Source organism: Phasianus colchicus, chromosome 13 (assembly GCF_987193195.1).
Source record: "Phasianus colchicus chromosome 13, bPhaCol1.hap1.1, whole genome shotgun sequence".
NCBI classification, from domain to species: Eukaryota; Metazoa; Chordata; class Aves; order Galliformes; family Phasianidae; genus Phasianus; species Phasianus colchicus.
The window spans coordinates 6,428,798-6,446,226 of record NC_143448.1 but is presented as its reverse complement, the minus strand read 5'-3'; the positions used below and the strand labels follow the sequence as shown (position 1 = coordinate 6,446,226).

The 17,429-nt window shown below is 41.0% G+C and overlaps 1 protein-coding gene across 4 annotated transcripts in view; it reads right to left on the bottom strand.

The window, feature by feature from the left end:
- The window catches only part of LOC149916129 (uncharacterized), a 214,057-nt gene that overhangs the window by 12,830 nt on the left and 183,798 nt on the right, over positions 1–17,429 (bottom strand). For all 4 annotated transcript variants that reach the window (XR_016470890.1, XR_016470891.1, XM_090149923.1 and 1 more), the window contains exon 8: positions 6–93. The gene's annotated coding sequence lies outside the window, so the exon portion shown is untranslated. The remainder of the gene's footprint in view (positions 1–5; positions 94–17,429) is intronic.

Sequence of the window (17,429 nt, the reverse complement as noted above, 5' to 3'; positions counted from 1 at the left end):
CCTACCTTTATGTTTCTGATGTTTGAGTCCTCTTCTCATCCTATTTATCACTCATTTTCAGCTGGCTCCCCATTTCATCAAGAAATCACATACCTGAGAATGTAAATATAAATTGCATATGAGTTCCACAGTCATTTCTTTTTGCACCAGCACTGAAGTTGGCTGGATTCACCTTCATTTTCTAATGAGTCTGGACTGTATGCCAATGCTCACACATTGTGATGCCATCCACCTCACATTCCACACTGCATGTTTTGTGTTTTTGTTTTTTTTTCCTTTAAACCATGCAGCTTTCCCACCTATCAAATTTATTTGCAAAGGTAATTTTCTTTCTACTCATCTATTACGTTAAATCAATGAATAAATAAATTATAATGCAGCAATTACATGCGTAATGAGATGGGGAAGAACTATTCATAGATGCAGAGCTAGTTGCCCAAAGGTGAACAGACTTCCCCTCTCTCCTTACAAGCCAGGTAATGATCATTCTATGATGGAGAAACAAGCAGCTGCTACACATGTAAATGAAACCAAGGGATATATGAGTTCACGCTGCAGTGCTGTTCTTCAGCCTCATTATTATTGTCACATTATCGGTTCTTCTGTGACTTTTTCTCTGAATATTTAAAGATAGGGTAGGGGATATGCAATTATTTTTAAACATCCTTCTGTCAAATGCCTGTCTGAATGAACACAGGAGCTCTGTGCAGGGTTGGCTCACTTTGCGACCCTCTGCCATACAGTGCAACTGAGTTTTAGCCCAGCAAAGCTGATCCCAAACCAGTGCTGTTCTGCAGGAAGAAGCCAAAAGGAAAGGGAGAAATTCTGAAATCCCACAAAGAACAGAAATCCCTTTTTGAAATAAGAAAAACGTCAGCATTCAACAGCAAAGCTGAATGAAACAACACAGAGTGTATACTACTATCTCTTCTAAGTTTATGGCTATCAATTATAGCATTATTACTACGTGCTCAGTAGCTTGGTACTGCTGTAAGGAAAAGGCAGAATGCTCTTAATCCTTTTTTTTTTTTTTTTGGCCCAGAGTTCTGGCTGTTTTAGTTGGCATGTTCTGGGATGCTTCATGTCCTTCATTCCAGGTCTATCTACAATGGTCATGTAATAACCTAAGTTGGAAGGGACCCATAAGGATCATTGAGTCCAACTCCTATTCACAATTACAGAGGGTTAAACTTCTGGTATGAAAAATCCTCATTCCTTATTTCAATAGCCAAACAGTGGGAAATGCCATTTCAGTCCCTCTCTTTCCTCCAAGTGCTCTGCCTCCTTTCCCCCATGCCTGTGTTCACGCTCTCTCATGCAGGATCACCTTATTCAGAAAATTTATTTTCAGAGGAGTGATTGATGCCTTTGCTGCTCCTGTCCCAGCTGAGCTGACTGGCAAGAACGAGCCATTAACACAGGAGTGAAAAGATACAGCATTACCCAGAATGTCACGTTGTTTATTTCAAACTTTTTTATATTTAGAAAATTAGGGTTTTTCCCCCCCTCCTTGTATATAGTCTGAGGATTTCAAGGGCAGCTCCTTAGTTAGCAGAGATTTCAATGAAGCTACAGTGGTTGATTTATCGTAATTGATGGCAGGAAACAGAACTATCTCAGCAAATCAGTTGGGCTGATAGGAAAGCTGGCCAGAGATAAGATGCAGCGTTGATGTCTGACCTGGCCTGCAAATGCTTCCGATGGAGTCAGGCAGCTTCACCGATGAGGATGAGCTGCTGCAGAACAGAAAGTGCTCAGGACGAGCAAGGAGCAGGCCAGGGATGTGGCAGGGCTGCAGCACACAACTGGGAGCAGCGTCCTGCAGGCTGCCAGAGGGGTCTGCCTAAGGGGAGATCTGTTAGCTGACCCATCCATGGCATTTAAGCAACAGGCTGTTTCAGAAAGGAAGCTGGACAAGTTAGTTTCTTCTAATCACATATTGCAGCCACGGAACTTCAAAGGTATTCAAAAGAGTTGCTATTGAAGCAATTTTTTTTGCTTTCCATTGCAGCACGTGTCTGGGCCCTTAGCACACAGCAGCAGCAGCTGTGACGGGGTCCTATGGCAGCCAGTTTACCTGCAGAACTTTGACTGAAGATGTAACACTTCTGATATGTCATACAGTCTGATCTTTTATCCAGGCAAACATGAAAGCATCTCGCTCTCCCCCAACACTTCACTGGCTGCCTCTGCTTTACCTATTTACACAGATAAAAAAGGCATCCCAAAGCCTTAATGAGTTCATGGTATATGTTCCTCAGCACCGAACACACCCGTCTCTAGAGCAGTATGCAGAAGCTGCTTAAAAGCAGTCAGAGAAAAATGATACAAAATTATAAACGCGAGCAGATGATAGGAAAAACTCAAATTTGAGAGGATTTCAGTTTGGGAATCAGCAATAACTGCGCGTGTGTCCGTCCTCGCACACCTGTGTGGCTGCAGAAGTTGGGATGAGGGTGGTGGAAGCATTTCCGCCTGCAGACACCTCATTTAACGCCCCTGTTTGCAGCGTGCAGAAATAACAGCAAGTTTTGCACTGTGGTTAGCAGCATTCACACTTGGCAGAGGACAGGAAACGTGCCAGACCTTCTACAGCCTCAACCAATGGCCGCCTCTCAGTTCTTACGAGCGTGGGGAAATCACATGATAAACATAGGCAGAAATAAAATGATAAACACGGAGGGAGGAAGGGAAAAATGAACCTTTTATTCAAGGTAAGAACTCAGTGATAAATAGATCTGTGCATATTTCCCAGCCTCATTCCTCACTTGCCAAGTCTGATGCTATTTTCATTAGGTCATGTTACCATACATGTCATTTTATACAAAGGTGCAGTATATCACAACTGGAGGTTGAGGTGCTTGTAGTGAACACAAATGAGCTTGTAATGGTCCATCTGCTTTGATTTTATTTAGTGATCCCTCAAGGGCTGGGAGCTAGAGTGAGAATAACAATGCTTCAACCCATCTGCTATTGTAGTACCAGCTCCAGTTGAATTATCACATGTTCTGAGTGGCTGGCATATGCTGTGACATAAAGCTACAAGAAAGTGTTGCTCTCCAGCTGTTGTGTTGACAAATACTTTTCAGCCAGTCATTAAGTTCAGCTCAATAACCAGGGGGAAACTGCAGCTAAAAGTTGATTATTATTTCATTTTATTTTAAGCATTAGAAATCACCAGTACAATATATTTTATTAAAAAATGTGTCACAAATGTCACACATTGTATATGAGCCCTAACAATAAAAATTTCTTTGCGATGGCCATAAATTTGTGTGTTATAGGATTGGATGGGCATCCCTGTAACTGACAGTGTAAATCTTAGTAATGAAACTATGGCTAACCTCGTTTTAGAAGGAGCACATCTGAAGCTGTGTATAAACTCGTATAAAGTCATTGGCTCCGTGGTGCTATGGGCCATGAGCATGCTCGACTACACAAAGAAGGACTGTAAAATCGATGTGATCTGAGGCCACGTGCAATGATAGATAGCAAGACTGCCTTTAAATTGAGGTGGAAAGCAACCAGGGCTCCAAGCATTGACCTGGCGGATGCAATGGGTTCAAAGGCTCACCTGGCCCTGCACTTCAGTCCCAAGGTGTGATTGCCAAGAGTGGCTGCTAACTTTTATGGCTTCTTCCACTGCTGATGGCCTTCTGAAGAGTTCTCATTACTCCGGAGGCACCCTAATATGTGCCCTACTTCAGAGAAGCCTCATAAGAGTGTTTGGGGACATTGCTGCTGACAGATTTCCCTTTCTCCTTCCTCTCCTCACCTTGGTCCTCCCACGGCTGCTGTGGGAATGGAATTCACCACAGTGGGAACAAAGTAAAAGGAATTTCTCATAGGTTCAAAGGCTGACATACAGCCAGACACCTGTTGAAAACGTGACATTCCCTGCACTGCCTAATGCTCTCCTTCTGCAGAGAACATACCAAGAGAGAGGCTGTGCCTTTGGGGCACTGTCAAACTTTCAGCGCTCAATGAGAACAGCGCAAATAAAACCCATTCTTGATGGCATTCAAAGCCTTCTCTAGAATTCTCACTGCTAATTTGAGACAGCTTGCTGCAGCGCGTGGAGGTGGAAGGGATCAGTAAGAGGGAAAAACCAGACCCTACGTGAACCCTCAGTGCTGCCCCCGACCCAACAAGGCAGTGTGTGCTCTCAGGTGCACGGCTCTCCTGCATTTCTATTAACCGCTGCATTAAGGATTCAGTTCTTAAATACAACTTATGCTTGTATTTTGTCTCAGAAAAACAATAGGCCCTGCTCGTACTGAAGCATTTCACTTCTAGAGGCTTACATTTCCTTTTGTATCCAAAGACCTGTGGGTGCCAGCTGTCACTGGTATTATGATCCCCTGGCTAGTGCCGGAATTGTTGATTACGTTGCCTTTTGAATCAGTTGATTACCATGAATAATACGCCAAAAAGGCTGTCAGCATTTTGACTTTAACTATAACTGTTACAATTAATTATGGGTTTAATTAGCATATATGCCTAGCAGTAGAGAATATAATACTTCATGGGTAACAGATGATCCTGCAGCTGTAACACAAAGTGTGATACAGGTTGGGATACAGATAGTTATTAATAAATGGCTTCTATTGTGCGAGGTCCTTATTTATACAAATTAGCAGGCATGACAGAATCAACCCAAACTGTATAATTTATAATAATTGATTTCATTTTGACTGACCACCAATCGGCCTACTACATGCCCTCAGAAGAAAAATAGCCCTATTAGGATAAGTTTAATCCTAAACATAGCTAATGAATCCTATTACTTTAAGGTCATATTTGAAGCTTTTGTTAATTGTCAGAACCATTTTAAATTGATTAGAGTTAAATTAAATCAATGTAATGTTTAGAAAAACAATATTTCTAATGGATGAGGCCAAGCTGACCTCAAATAAACATATTTATCAACCGATTTCAGTGAATGAGAAGGCTAGCAGCTGGGCTCATAATTCACAATTGTCTATAATATGGGAAATGTCACTATCTAGGCAATTAATTATGTCAGGTAATAAATCTGTTGCTCACAGTTGACCATTTGCCAGTTGGGGTGACAATTCCCTCAGCAAGTTTATGATGTCTAGAGACACACTCTCCTCCCCTAAAACCACACAAAATCTCAACACAGTGTTATGGAGGATTAATGTGATGACTTTGTCTCACTGCCAGTTACCCAACAACATGTCAAACTGTGATAACTTGGTACGGAAACATTTTTCTACCTGACCATTTGGAATACAGGGATGCTCTACAATGAAGAAGTTTTGCTGAACTACGTAGCAGCGTTGCCCAGGCTAGAGGGGTCAGAAGGTATTAGCATTTCCTTACAGGCAACTATAGGAAAGTGGCTGTTTTGCAGCAAATTACTGAATGGCAAAGCAAATAGTAATTAAATAAATGTATGTCTTACACAAGCCTGAGAGTCAGAAATTCAGAACAGTTTAACGTGAACGAGCCTACATATATTTCACAGTTAACGACGGGTACAGTTTAACAGGGCAGGGTACAGGAAAAATGGTACACAGAAATAGGATCAGTTTAAGGTTAATCATGCATTCAGCAGCTTAGCAAAAATCCCACTCTTTCCCACAAAAGCTTTCCATTCAGTATTTAGTAAAAAGCAAACAAACAACCCACCACAAGAAAAAACAGCAAAGGTAAACTTTCGTAAAGAAAGGATGATAAAGTAGTACAAAAATGGTAGAATAGTAACCAGAGGTAAGTAAATTCTCTTTGTATCATATATGCAGCACAAACTGTCCTGTACTGAACATCTGACAGTGGAGTCAGTAAGACCGAGTATAAAAAACACAATATTTCTATTAAAAAGAAATAGGATAATTGAAAAACGTCCACAAAATTTAAGAGATTCCTACCATTATTTTAGGGTAGTCATTGTCTAGAACTAGACTTCTTATTTTGGACATCAATACAAGATGACATGTTTTGGCCATCATGCTGAAGCGGCACTGTGTTTGCAAAGGGCAACTCACAGAATCACAGAACTGCAGGGGCTGGAAGGTACCTGGAGAGATCACCTAGTCCAACCCCCTGCCAAAGCAGGCTCCCTGCAGCAGGTTGCGCAGGTAGGCATCCAGGCAGGTCTTGGAGATCTCCTGAGTAGACTCCACAAGCTCTCTGTGCAGCCTGTTCCAGTGCTCTGTCACCCCTACCATGAAGTTCTTACGCACATTTGTGTGCAACTTCCTATGCTTCAGTTTGTGTCCATTTCCCTTTCTCTTACTGTCACACACTGCTGAAAATGGGCTGGCCTCATCCCTTTGCCTCCTGCACCTTAGATATTTAGACACTGATCTCAGTCTTCCTTCCTCAAGGCCAAACACATCCAAGTTGCTCAGCCTTTCCTCATGAGAGGTGGTCCAGGCCCTTCATCATCTCTGTGGTCCTCTGCTGGACTCCTTCCAGGACATCCCTGTATTTTTTGTACCTGGGAGCCCAGAACTGGACACAATACTCCAGGTGAGGCCTCACAAGAGGCAGAACAAAGGGGGATGATCACCTCCCTTTTAATGCACCCCAGGACCCCATTGGCCTTCTTGGCCACCAGGGCACACTGCTGGCTCATGGCCAACCTGTTGTGCATCAGGACCCCCACGTCCTTCTCTGCAGATCTCATATCCAGCAGGTCATCCCCCAGCCTGTACTGCAACATGTGGTTATTCCTCCCTGTGAGCAAAACTCTACACTTGCTCCTGTTAAACCTCATCTGGCTCCTCTCTGCCCAACTCTCCAGCCTGTCCAGCTCTCTCTGAATGGCACCACAGCCTTCTGAGCACATCAGCCATTCATCCCAGCTTCATAACATCAGCAAACTTGCTGAGGGTGGACGCCATCCCCTCAACAAGGTCACTGATGAAGATGTTGAACAAGACAGGCCCAGCACCGATCGCTGAGGAACACTGCTAAATACAGGTCTCACAGCTTCAAATACAATCATATGGAGTCAAATAAAGCAGAGAAAATGAGTACTCAAATGCAAGTTGTGAGTACGTATATTATGAACAGGTACATAAAAGGCCCTTCTGTGATAATGTATAATAGCTTCCTATGAAGAAATGAAAATACAGATGATTTCTAAGTGTCCAAACAAACATTCACCAGAAAGTCCTGCCAACAGGGTTTTCGCATTATTTCATGTTAGGAAACAAGAAATAACCAACAGGACTAGAAGCCATCAGACAGACTAAGAATCTTCATATGAAGTGCCCAGAATTCTACTCAACAGACAGGGAGACCTTGATCTCTGCTGCTTCTCTCACAGTGCTGACAACAAGTGAAATCCCTCTCTCACATTCACTTTCTCATGATGGGAAACATTTTGGGTCACACAGTTCAGCTTCCCTCATGCTCTGCCATGACTCTGCTTGTGGGCTGTCTTGCCCAGCAGTTAAAGGCAGCTGCTCAGCCACCACTTTTGATAAGGTTTGGCACAACTCATCACAGTGGACAAAATGCAGCTTTTCTTTCTCTTAGGACAAAATTCTTCCATTAAGCTATTTGCATCGCTGAGAATAAGACATCAAGCCACAGTAAAAGAAAAAGCCATCACAGACTTTACAGGCCGTGCAGAGGATTCATTTAGAGGAGGCTGAAGCTGCCACTCGAGTTCCAATCCCTGGCAGATACTCTGTAGATACTACTTGTCATTAAGCATTTAAACAGAAATTGGTTACATTTGTACAGAATTTATCATCAGGTTAGGAAGAATATGAGAAAATCAAACCACCAGCTGTAAAATGCTATAGTGGATGGCTGCTGCAGGATTTTAAAACACTTCTTTTGTGTGTCCGTGTATGTGCAGGAGAGGATGAGAGACTGTTTGTATGTGTATATATAATTACTATTTCATTTCTTGGGTAACGTTCCCCCTCCTTACCTTTACGGCAAGGAAAATTGCTCTTCTAACCTGTCTTCAAAATGTAATAACTTTACTTGCAACCAACCACTGTAGATACTGACTGGACTCTGAATTATTACTGTGAGATGAAACATTTCTTTAACAAAACCGAGTCCTTTAATATCCCCCATCTCTGTTATTAGATGGACAAATGAATTTTACTTTGAACATAACATGTGGCATTGTCTGAAAATTGCTGGTATGAACTGAGGTTGGCAGGTATTTTCTTGCTCTCCTCGTCAGTGATTGCCATTTATTATATGTTGCACCTTTATCTGTCAAATACTGCAGAGCGCTATATTGATTTGTGTCTGCTGCAAAGCAAAGGTCACTTTGATCAACATACTACAAAACCAGAAAAAGTAGGGTTCTGACATTTCATTACCTGGGAAAAAAAAGGACTAAAATAAATAAGAATATGTTTGAGAACAGAGCACTTCAATATCACAGTGTGCAGTAACTGTAATTAACAAAAGAACTGCTCTATTGAGGTTAAAGAGGAAAAAGAGAAGGCAGGTTTTCTTGCAGAGACTATTCTTTACATGACTGATTCTGTAACATTACAGCTGTGATCTTACTGAAGGGTTACATTCATTACAAATCAAATACATTGGCTTCTCAGATTCGGACTTTTAATGAGCAACAAAGCTCGGGAATTCTTCAGGAAACTGGGCAGCATTTTATAAAACTTCTAATTTTGCCTAAGAAACCCTAAAGGGACTTCTGCTACACTCAAATAAAGTGGCAGTTCCTACATGGGGACTCTGCAGTTGAAGAGATAAAAGAACTGGACCCGGTGCTACATGTGGCTTGCCCAAGATCCATAAGGAGAGGAAGGCAGAACTGAAATTTAAGCTCCAATCTTCATTCCCTAATTCTAATTTGCAGCAGATTAGTCCTCTTTCACAACTAGCATATAATTAATTCAACCCTTACTCCCAAGAGCCACCCAGATGCCCACACTCAGTGCTCTCATTCAGGAGCTGAGGTGCTGGGTTGGGCTTTTCCCTAAATCTCATCCTGGTGAATCACATCCCTCTTGCCCTGGAACTTGGAACACAGAAAAAAGGAATCTGTGATCCTCCAAGTACCTTGTTCGACCTGAACACAGGGTACAGAATGGTCTAAATGTTTTCCCATCCTTATTTCTGGGAAGCTTTTTTTTTTTTGTCGTTTTGTTTTTTTAACAGAAAAATCCACATTCGTATTGAAATACAGCAAGCAGTTGTCTTTTGTTATACCTAGGATCACTGGGGTGCATATTGCAGCTTGTACAGCATATGGCAGTGCTTATCATGTCGATAACAAAGTCTGAATAATGCAATTCTTGCTTGTAATTATCTTTTATTATTATCAAGGGTCATTCCTGGGCTCTTCATCTTTTCATCATCTCACGTGGAATTTTCATCTTCCTTATTAATTAAATGGGCAGCGTTATTGAATTAACCAATTAGCTCTGCCTGAAGGGATGAGCACTGATCCAAACGCAGGGCCTGGTTCCACAAACCTGTTGCTTTGGGGGAGCCTTGCACGGGGCTGGCTGGCAAGAGTGGGCTTGTGGGACATGGCAAGCTATCGTCTGCCTGTCCTGCTTAATTTGTGCTTATTATACAAGGCCAGCATTTTTTTACTTGGATATTCTCCTACCAGGAAAATGCTGCTTATTAAACACAAAACCTTTCGCTGGGGACACGTTTGCTTTTATTGAAAATAATGTATTAGAAAAAAGTTAGGCACTGACACACTGCGTCCTGACGTATCGTTCATTTCCCAGAGTCATTTAAAATATTTTTATTGCCATTTGTTAAGTTTAAATTGAAAATCAGAACACAACTTCTCAACATTAAGAGAAGAGCCTTGACTCCCCAGTTACTGGAACTATTTTGCTTTAAAATTTTATATTACAGAAACCGTTGCCATAGACAAAAAGTTAGATTTTGTCTCCCCAATGTCCATTCCCTAATCCTAAAGCACAGGTTTCAATCCCCCACAGCAACAGGGCCATGAGTATTTGAAGTATCATTGCCTAAACAGTGCACTGGTTATGAATGCAAATGCAGCTAATCTCTCTCACACTTCACCATTCTCACTCCCTCTTCCCTCCCTTTATCGTGCCATGTTTACTATTTCTATAACACTGCGCTCCACTGAGGAGCAGATTAAACTGCAAAGCAACTCTGAGTTTGAAATTTGTTTCCGAGCTCCTAAGCTATTCTTTTCCTGACAGCAGTGGATAAGGAACTGTCACTACTCCTGCTGACATGTCATCAGGAGATACAGCAATAACAGACGGGCAGCAGGGAGATAGCAAGTGACTTCTCCAAGAGACTGCGTTGACATCACCAACTATGAGAGCAGAGGCAGAATGACCCCAGAAAGGAACCCAATCCTCTTTCTTCTTGTTCTTTAGGAGCCACAGGTGTTTTGCCTTCTTTTCTACATAGATAACATTGGATTTAAGGTTGTTTGAACTACTAAAACAACTATGTTAGAATTAATGGGAACTATTAGTAAGGATTAAGAAAAGGATGAACAGATTTAGCCACTAACTTCAATATTTTAAATGATGCCACTGAAATAACTTCAGAACTGCTGATGTAACCGGCACAGATGAATGCCATTAATAACAGTCAAGAATCCATGATTGCAGTGTGAAATCAATGGGTTATGACATTTTGATGTCAGGCTGATAGATCTGACTTTTTAAATGAAGAATGATTGATTATGACTCTTAAAAGTATGGCTCATTATCAGCATATCTAGGCAAACGTTGACATCAACCATGCATAGCTCCCATTGTGGCATGTCAAAAGCCAGCACTTTGGGTGGGTGGCCGTGATTCCTGAGAAAATTAATTGTTCTGATTACTGCAAAATGTTGTGGTTTATTGCATAAAACACAGCAGTGCATGGAGGCTATGCATACTATATAGGCAAAAACAAAATGGTGATTTTTAGCCCTGAGTGCATGTTGTAAGCAACAGGTGGTCCACATGATCTATAAGAAACCTGTTCTTTCTAACGTGGTAGTAGAATTACACAAAGCACAACACAGCTACAAATCTATCTTCCAGATTAGATCACACAGAGCATGAGAAAACATTTCTTAATTTCAAAGACAGCAGAGTTAGTACCGATTAGTTTTGGAAGTTCCCTTTATGCAGCACCACATACTTTACATGGTTTTTTTTTAAATGCAACAGTGTTTTATTTATAATACATTCCAGCCCGTTTGTGCGTGGCCTGTGCAGGGGTGACACAGACACTGCCATGCAGAGCACATTAAATGCAGAGCTGGACAATATTCACGGTAATAATAACGGACAGCCCTGCCTCACCAGTCTGTAATGAGCATTACTATCAAAAGAAGTTGATATCACAGAAGATAATGTTAATTATAATTAAAAAATTGTATTACACGTGGTCTGTGCAGTAACGCCCTGTGGCTTTCTGTATTCTTTAGAGCTCTTGGAAAGGCCCTGGGCCACCGGAGGAAAATCAGTCACGGCAGAATTTTTTGCCATGAAGTCTGACAAAGGGAGAGCTTTCTCTCAGGAGATCAAACCCCTACCTACCCCCATTACTACCGCCAGAAGCTCTGGATACAGGTTATGCATGATTTCAGACAGGCAGTTCAAGCAGTTTCAAATGAACACATTTAACATTATATTAATTTGGCTTGGGGATATCATATTGTATCGACTTTCCATCTAGAAAACTAAGACGTTAGACAATTACAAGTTCAATAATATCACTAATTCTGCCAGGTCTTGCCAGCTGTTATGCCTCCCAAAGGATTAAAAATACAGAAAAGCTTCCTACAGAGAAAATTACCTTTTTACAAAATATTAAAGGAAAATCTGTTGTGAAGAAATGTTCTGTTAAACCAGGAAAGGATCTGCGGGGTGAGATTTTTTATTTAATCTTCTAAAAACAACAAAAAAAAAAAGAGGGAAGGAGGGAAGGAGGGAAGAAAAAAAGCATCTGGCTGAAAAAGGCAGCAGACTTCCAGGTGCGGGTTGCTCCTAGTGGGAGCTGGACTCTGAAGCTATGGGTCACTTCTTAAGAAGTCTTAAAAATAGCTTCTTGATAACAATTAATTACTAAGCAATCAATTCGCAAATTCCTCTTTGTTTTGGAAGGTCACCTGATTGTTAAGCAGCAGTGATTTAGGCAGACCATTTCCTTTTAGTGGCTGGAGAACATCAGAATGGCAGAAGCAGCAGGAAAAAGGGATTTGTGAAATCTGCCCAAACAGGTAGGTTTGATGGGATGTGGCTGGAGAACAGCTCATAATCTACCAACCTAAAACCTTGTCAGCAGTTCACCAGTTACTGAACTTAAGCCAGAATTTTTACTCATCCTTAATGGAGAAGTCTGTTACAGTGTAATAGGGGTGCTACAGAATGTTGATGGTTTACAGAAATTGCTTTGTGCATTTACAGAATTCATTGTACCATATCCATCAGAATTCACTGTACCATTTCCATCAGCTATGCCAGCTTGAACGCCTTAAAGAAGAGAACACGCTTCACCATCATATTTTAAAAACATCATGAGACTGAATTGGTTTGCTGCTGCTCCAACAGTGGGGCTTCTGGAGAGCTGCATTCCCCCAGTGGGTCTGCAGGCCCCTCTGGCACCTCTTTGCTTCTCTGCCACTTCCCTCCCACCTCCAGCATTTTTTTTTTTAATTTTTTTTTTCTTTAGTAATTCTTTTTGGTTGCAACTTCACTGAAAAATATCTGTACTGCTTTCATCCTTCAAAGCCAGTAACAGTCAGGGAAGCTCCTGAAATGGCTGTCTGTGAGGTCAGCTTGATCTCACCTGTACACAGCCAAAGTTGCCTGACACCACTTTCTGAAAAGGGACAGAGCTATTACCTGTGCTGTTTCCTTTGAAAGCCTATGAAGACACTTTCTAGGAAAGAACACAACTGCATATACTGTTCCATCTCAAAAACGCAACTGGAGAGCAGAAAAAAAAAAATCTGCCCATTACTGTTATGGCCTTCCTTTAATTTCTTTTTAATATTTTCCCTGTGACCATTAAAGTTTCTTATCTTACGATAGCACTTTTGTAAATGGTAGCCTGGCTTTTGCATTGACTCATATACTATGTATTCAGTACATGTAAGTTATAGCTCAATTAATAGAAAACAGAAACAAAACAAAAAAATAAGGCATGAAAAAACATCCCTTGCAAAAAACCCAAAACACATAATGGATTTTTAGAAGGACAAGTAGGTCTAACAGTTACGGAAGCAGCATACCAACAACTGTGACTCTCAGACTGGTTCCCTCACATCACAGGTGGCTCATGACAATGTATGACATAAATAGCCAGGGACACCAAGGACTGTGTTGGTTACAAGCCTGCCAGTGTATGTTCTCAGAGCTCTGCGAGATACTGAAAGCCCAACAGGAAGATGCAGCTTTACAACACAGACTGATTCATGGCAGTTCAGAAACTCACAAACATCCAAACGCAATCAAGAGTAAGTTTGTAAGCAAGTGATGGCTGGTCTAATGCAGCATTCCAAGTGCTATGTAGCCTTGATCACCTTTGAAATAACTCTCCATGAAGATGGTTCAAGATGTTTTCCAGAATGAGCTGGAATCTTCATTTAGCCCAGTAACTCTTAGTGAAGGTGCACTCAGAAAAACCCCAAGCCCTCAGCATGCTTTGTGAGGGAGGAGGTAGATCATCCCTAGACCCCACATTCCAAGTTTAGGCGGCATTTTGCTGTCAGTCTTCCAGGCAAACACGAGCACAGGGTGACCAAAGCAGCTACTTCTATCCACAGAGCACTTGGGACAATCGCCTTGTTGCCTTACTTGTTTCTGGGAGGTGTTAACCCAGGTACCCAGAGATGGTAATTTAGATGTCATGAGGAATTAACTGAACTCCCCCCACAAAAAAAGGCCTATGTATTTTGCTGTGAGTGACATCTCATCTCAGTGTCACAAGGGGATGACAGCTGAGCGATAATCCCACTACTTGTTTCTTCCTCCATCAAGGAGAGGCAAAGCACAGTGATACAGGGAACCCTCTTGCAAAGCTGTGAAGTCACTTATTACATTGATAATTATTTTTTATTTTTCAGAGGCGTAGCACCAAGCGCAATGCAACTGATGAGCCAATCCTCAAAAAGCTTTTAAAGAACAGTTTTATCCACAGAAATGTGTGCTAATGCAGTCCTGGTGAAAACAGCAGTCTGCGACCTGAAGTTTCTCTCAAGAGTAAAATGAATGTTAGTTCTCATTAGCCGAGCTCGGTTCGAGAGCTGGAAGAGTACTACTGCTAGAATGAGCTAGAGACCAGTCAAAGACAGGAAGAGCTGAGCAATTATCACAGGGATAGGAAACAAGCAGGAAGATGCTCCGATGCAGAAAAGTAGTACCTGCTCCCTCCCCACTCTGATTCCCCTTTCTTGTTAGGATGAGTCTGAAGGACTACATTTTGGGAAGAATAGTGGACGCTTAAATAAAAAGACAAAACTTCCTTTAACATAATTGAAAAACAGTTTCACCATTGCACTGATTTCAAATTCTCAAATTTTGAAGGAGTGCCGCTTCACAAAGGTGCAAAGTTAAGCCTAAGACTTAAGGAACGAGCCCATCTTCAGTTTTAAGAAATCATTCACACACATTCATGAAAATTCCTTCCAGCCACTTAACCAGACCACTAAAGAATCGAAAAAGCAATACCTAAGCTATGGCACTTAGGGCATCACTTCGGTGTTTCAAGGCAACAACTTAAAGATGAAATTTACCCCACCCCCTCTCCCATCCCACAGAAAACTTGAGATTTTATGTGCTTTTTTATGCATGTATTAAACAAATGGCACAGCTGAATAGCTTTTCTTAAAAACTGGACATTCACCAAAAAGAAGTTTGCCAGCACAGACAATTAGGCTTTCTTCTTTTAACAATAGATTGACTGACTGGCACATTTGAAATGCGAGCGTATTTTTTATTCCTCCGTTCACCCTTTGAGCTGATAAACACGAACAATAGGAAACAGCTGGGACAGGAAAACATTTTAGTTTGTATTTTCAAAGCAAGCAAGAAATAAACCCATCAGTGGGAGCCAGATCACATCTTCTGCCTTAGGGGTAGTCAGCAATTGGGGGGAAAAATACGATCCATATTTTTAATCAAACATTACATATTTATTAATGTGCAGCTGGCCTATTGTGTGCATGATTTTTTTTCTTTAATGCTGCGCTGCGTCCGTCAGCCTGACATTGTTCTGTAACTGACATTACTCTATAAGGATCTGGAAATGCACGGATTTAATAGGAATCGTTGAGACAATTGCTTTCTGTATTATTAGGTCTGTATGACGTAGGTAACATCTGAAATTCAATTTTAGAAGAGAAATAAGATATTGTTCCATCAAGACAATTTTGTGCACCTGTGATACAGTAAGACTATCCACCCCCACCCCCCATTTTCTTCCTCGCTTGTCTAACTTTGTGGCTATTTAGTGATACACGCCACTCTTTTGTTAAAAATGTTTGGGCAAATGTATTTTGATGCTTACTGAGATTAAACTTTCAATACATCTCCTTGGTAGCAAAGGTTGGGCTGTTCATTAGTTGGAGGTTTGGCCTTGTCAGGTTCCATTGACTGTTGGCTAAAAGGATCACTTTATCATCATTTGTCTGCAATGGAGACAGTCTTTATTCAGCCTTGATTCCTCTAGGGTCGTAGTTGTCATAACTCCACTTGCTTTATAAGCAGAGCCCAGTTTCACAATCCCCTTAGGTAATCGCCTAATATATTCAGTTTACCTTAATATAGGTAACATGATACTCAGAAATACAAAGGAAAAGAAGGGATGATTCTGCTTAAAGCACCGTCTGCCTCACATACGACTTGGGTTCATCATTTGGAAATGATGCTGAATGCTTTTTTATGAGTTTTACTACCATTGCTTATTGACAAATGCCCAACACAGAACCCGCAGGCTTGTTTTTCCATTAGTAACTCTATAAATTCACAAGTCTGTGGTGTTTTTGAGACCTTATCTTGCTTTTGTATTTAAGATCCTAAAAGAAGTCCAGTGGAGCCCGGTTTGTTTTTATTTTGGGGAATTACTTTGGTTTTGATGTTTATTGAAGCACATTACAAAGTCGCAGCACAGCAAACATTTTCATACATACATTTGAAACAGTTTGCCTGCAGAAAAATATCGTTCAATTCAATCTGAAACCACAAGGTCAGATACCAATCAGCAAGGAGAAAGATACGCTACTGCTGTCCTTTTTCCAACACGGCACCCACCCAGTGGCTCTTAGGAGAGTCTCTTCTACAGAGCTACTCCAACTTTGGATCTCTGACCCAGGAACTAAAAATTAGATGATTTCCTTCAACACGTGGACGCTGAATTAGTCTGTCTCCAGTTGATTTGGTTAAACTTGAAATGTTTTAGGAAAATTGGAACAACTCCGTCAGGGTATTGCAATAAGTCTATTTTTGTCTGCCTCAGTAGCTAATGAATACCCTCCTCACAGGTTAGATGTTGGCTTTTATAGAATCAGAACCAGCCAGACAGCCAAGAGAAAAGGGTTAACCAGTTCCAACATTTAATCTTCTTTAAAATTCCCATGGAAGAGTGATAAGAAGAAAAATTCAGTTTCATTTTTCTCACTGTTGATACTGCTTCACAGCACCATAAATAAGACGCTCACACTTCTTTTTTTGTTTTATGTCTTTTTAGGGACTACGGAGAAACATCTGGAACCTTCACTGAAAGCTGTTGCCACACCACGTTAGCAGCGCTAGCAATAACACATTGCTTTCCACTTTTTTTTTTTTCCCAATAGAAAGAATGACATTACTGAAGTATCTCTGTGCAAAACAGAGGTAGTTCTGAACAAGAAGATGCTAATGTAAAAAAAATCCATAACAAAACAACCTGCAATGGGATTTGAACTTTCAAGGAGGGAGATGGGTTTGGGAAATTGTACTTGCCTTAGCACCTGTGGAAATTCAGAGACATATAAAGGCTCTGCACCTCCTAAAGAGGCTCCAAACACCCAAGCCTCTCCACAGCTCACCTACTGGCCCCTTTTTTATCCAGTCTGTTTCTTGAATGAGTGACTGCATTTAAAAAAATAATACATGAATGCATACTCTCTCAGCAGCATGCTCCTACTGAACAGTTTCAAATTCCACACCATCATACCCTGTGTTTGCATCTATGCACTAGCATGTATTGAATTTCCAGCCAGTATCACAGCTACATTTGTATTTCATTTAAAGTTCTCACTGAATGCCCAAACTCACTGTACTGTAACAGCTTAATTACTGTTGAAGGTTGATCACCAAACATGGGAATAGAACCATAATGCTGTGGAAGGTGATGCTTCCCTGTAAATATTAGATTTTATTTTAATTTTTATTTTTTAGAATTTTTTCTCTGAAATATTTTCCTCATAAGAAATTAATCTAAAAGAGGAAAATAAACATGACCTAGCAGAAAAA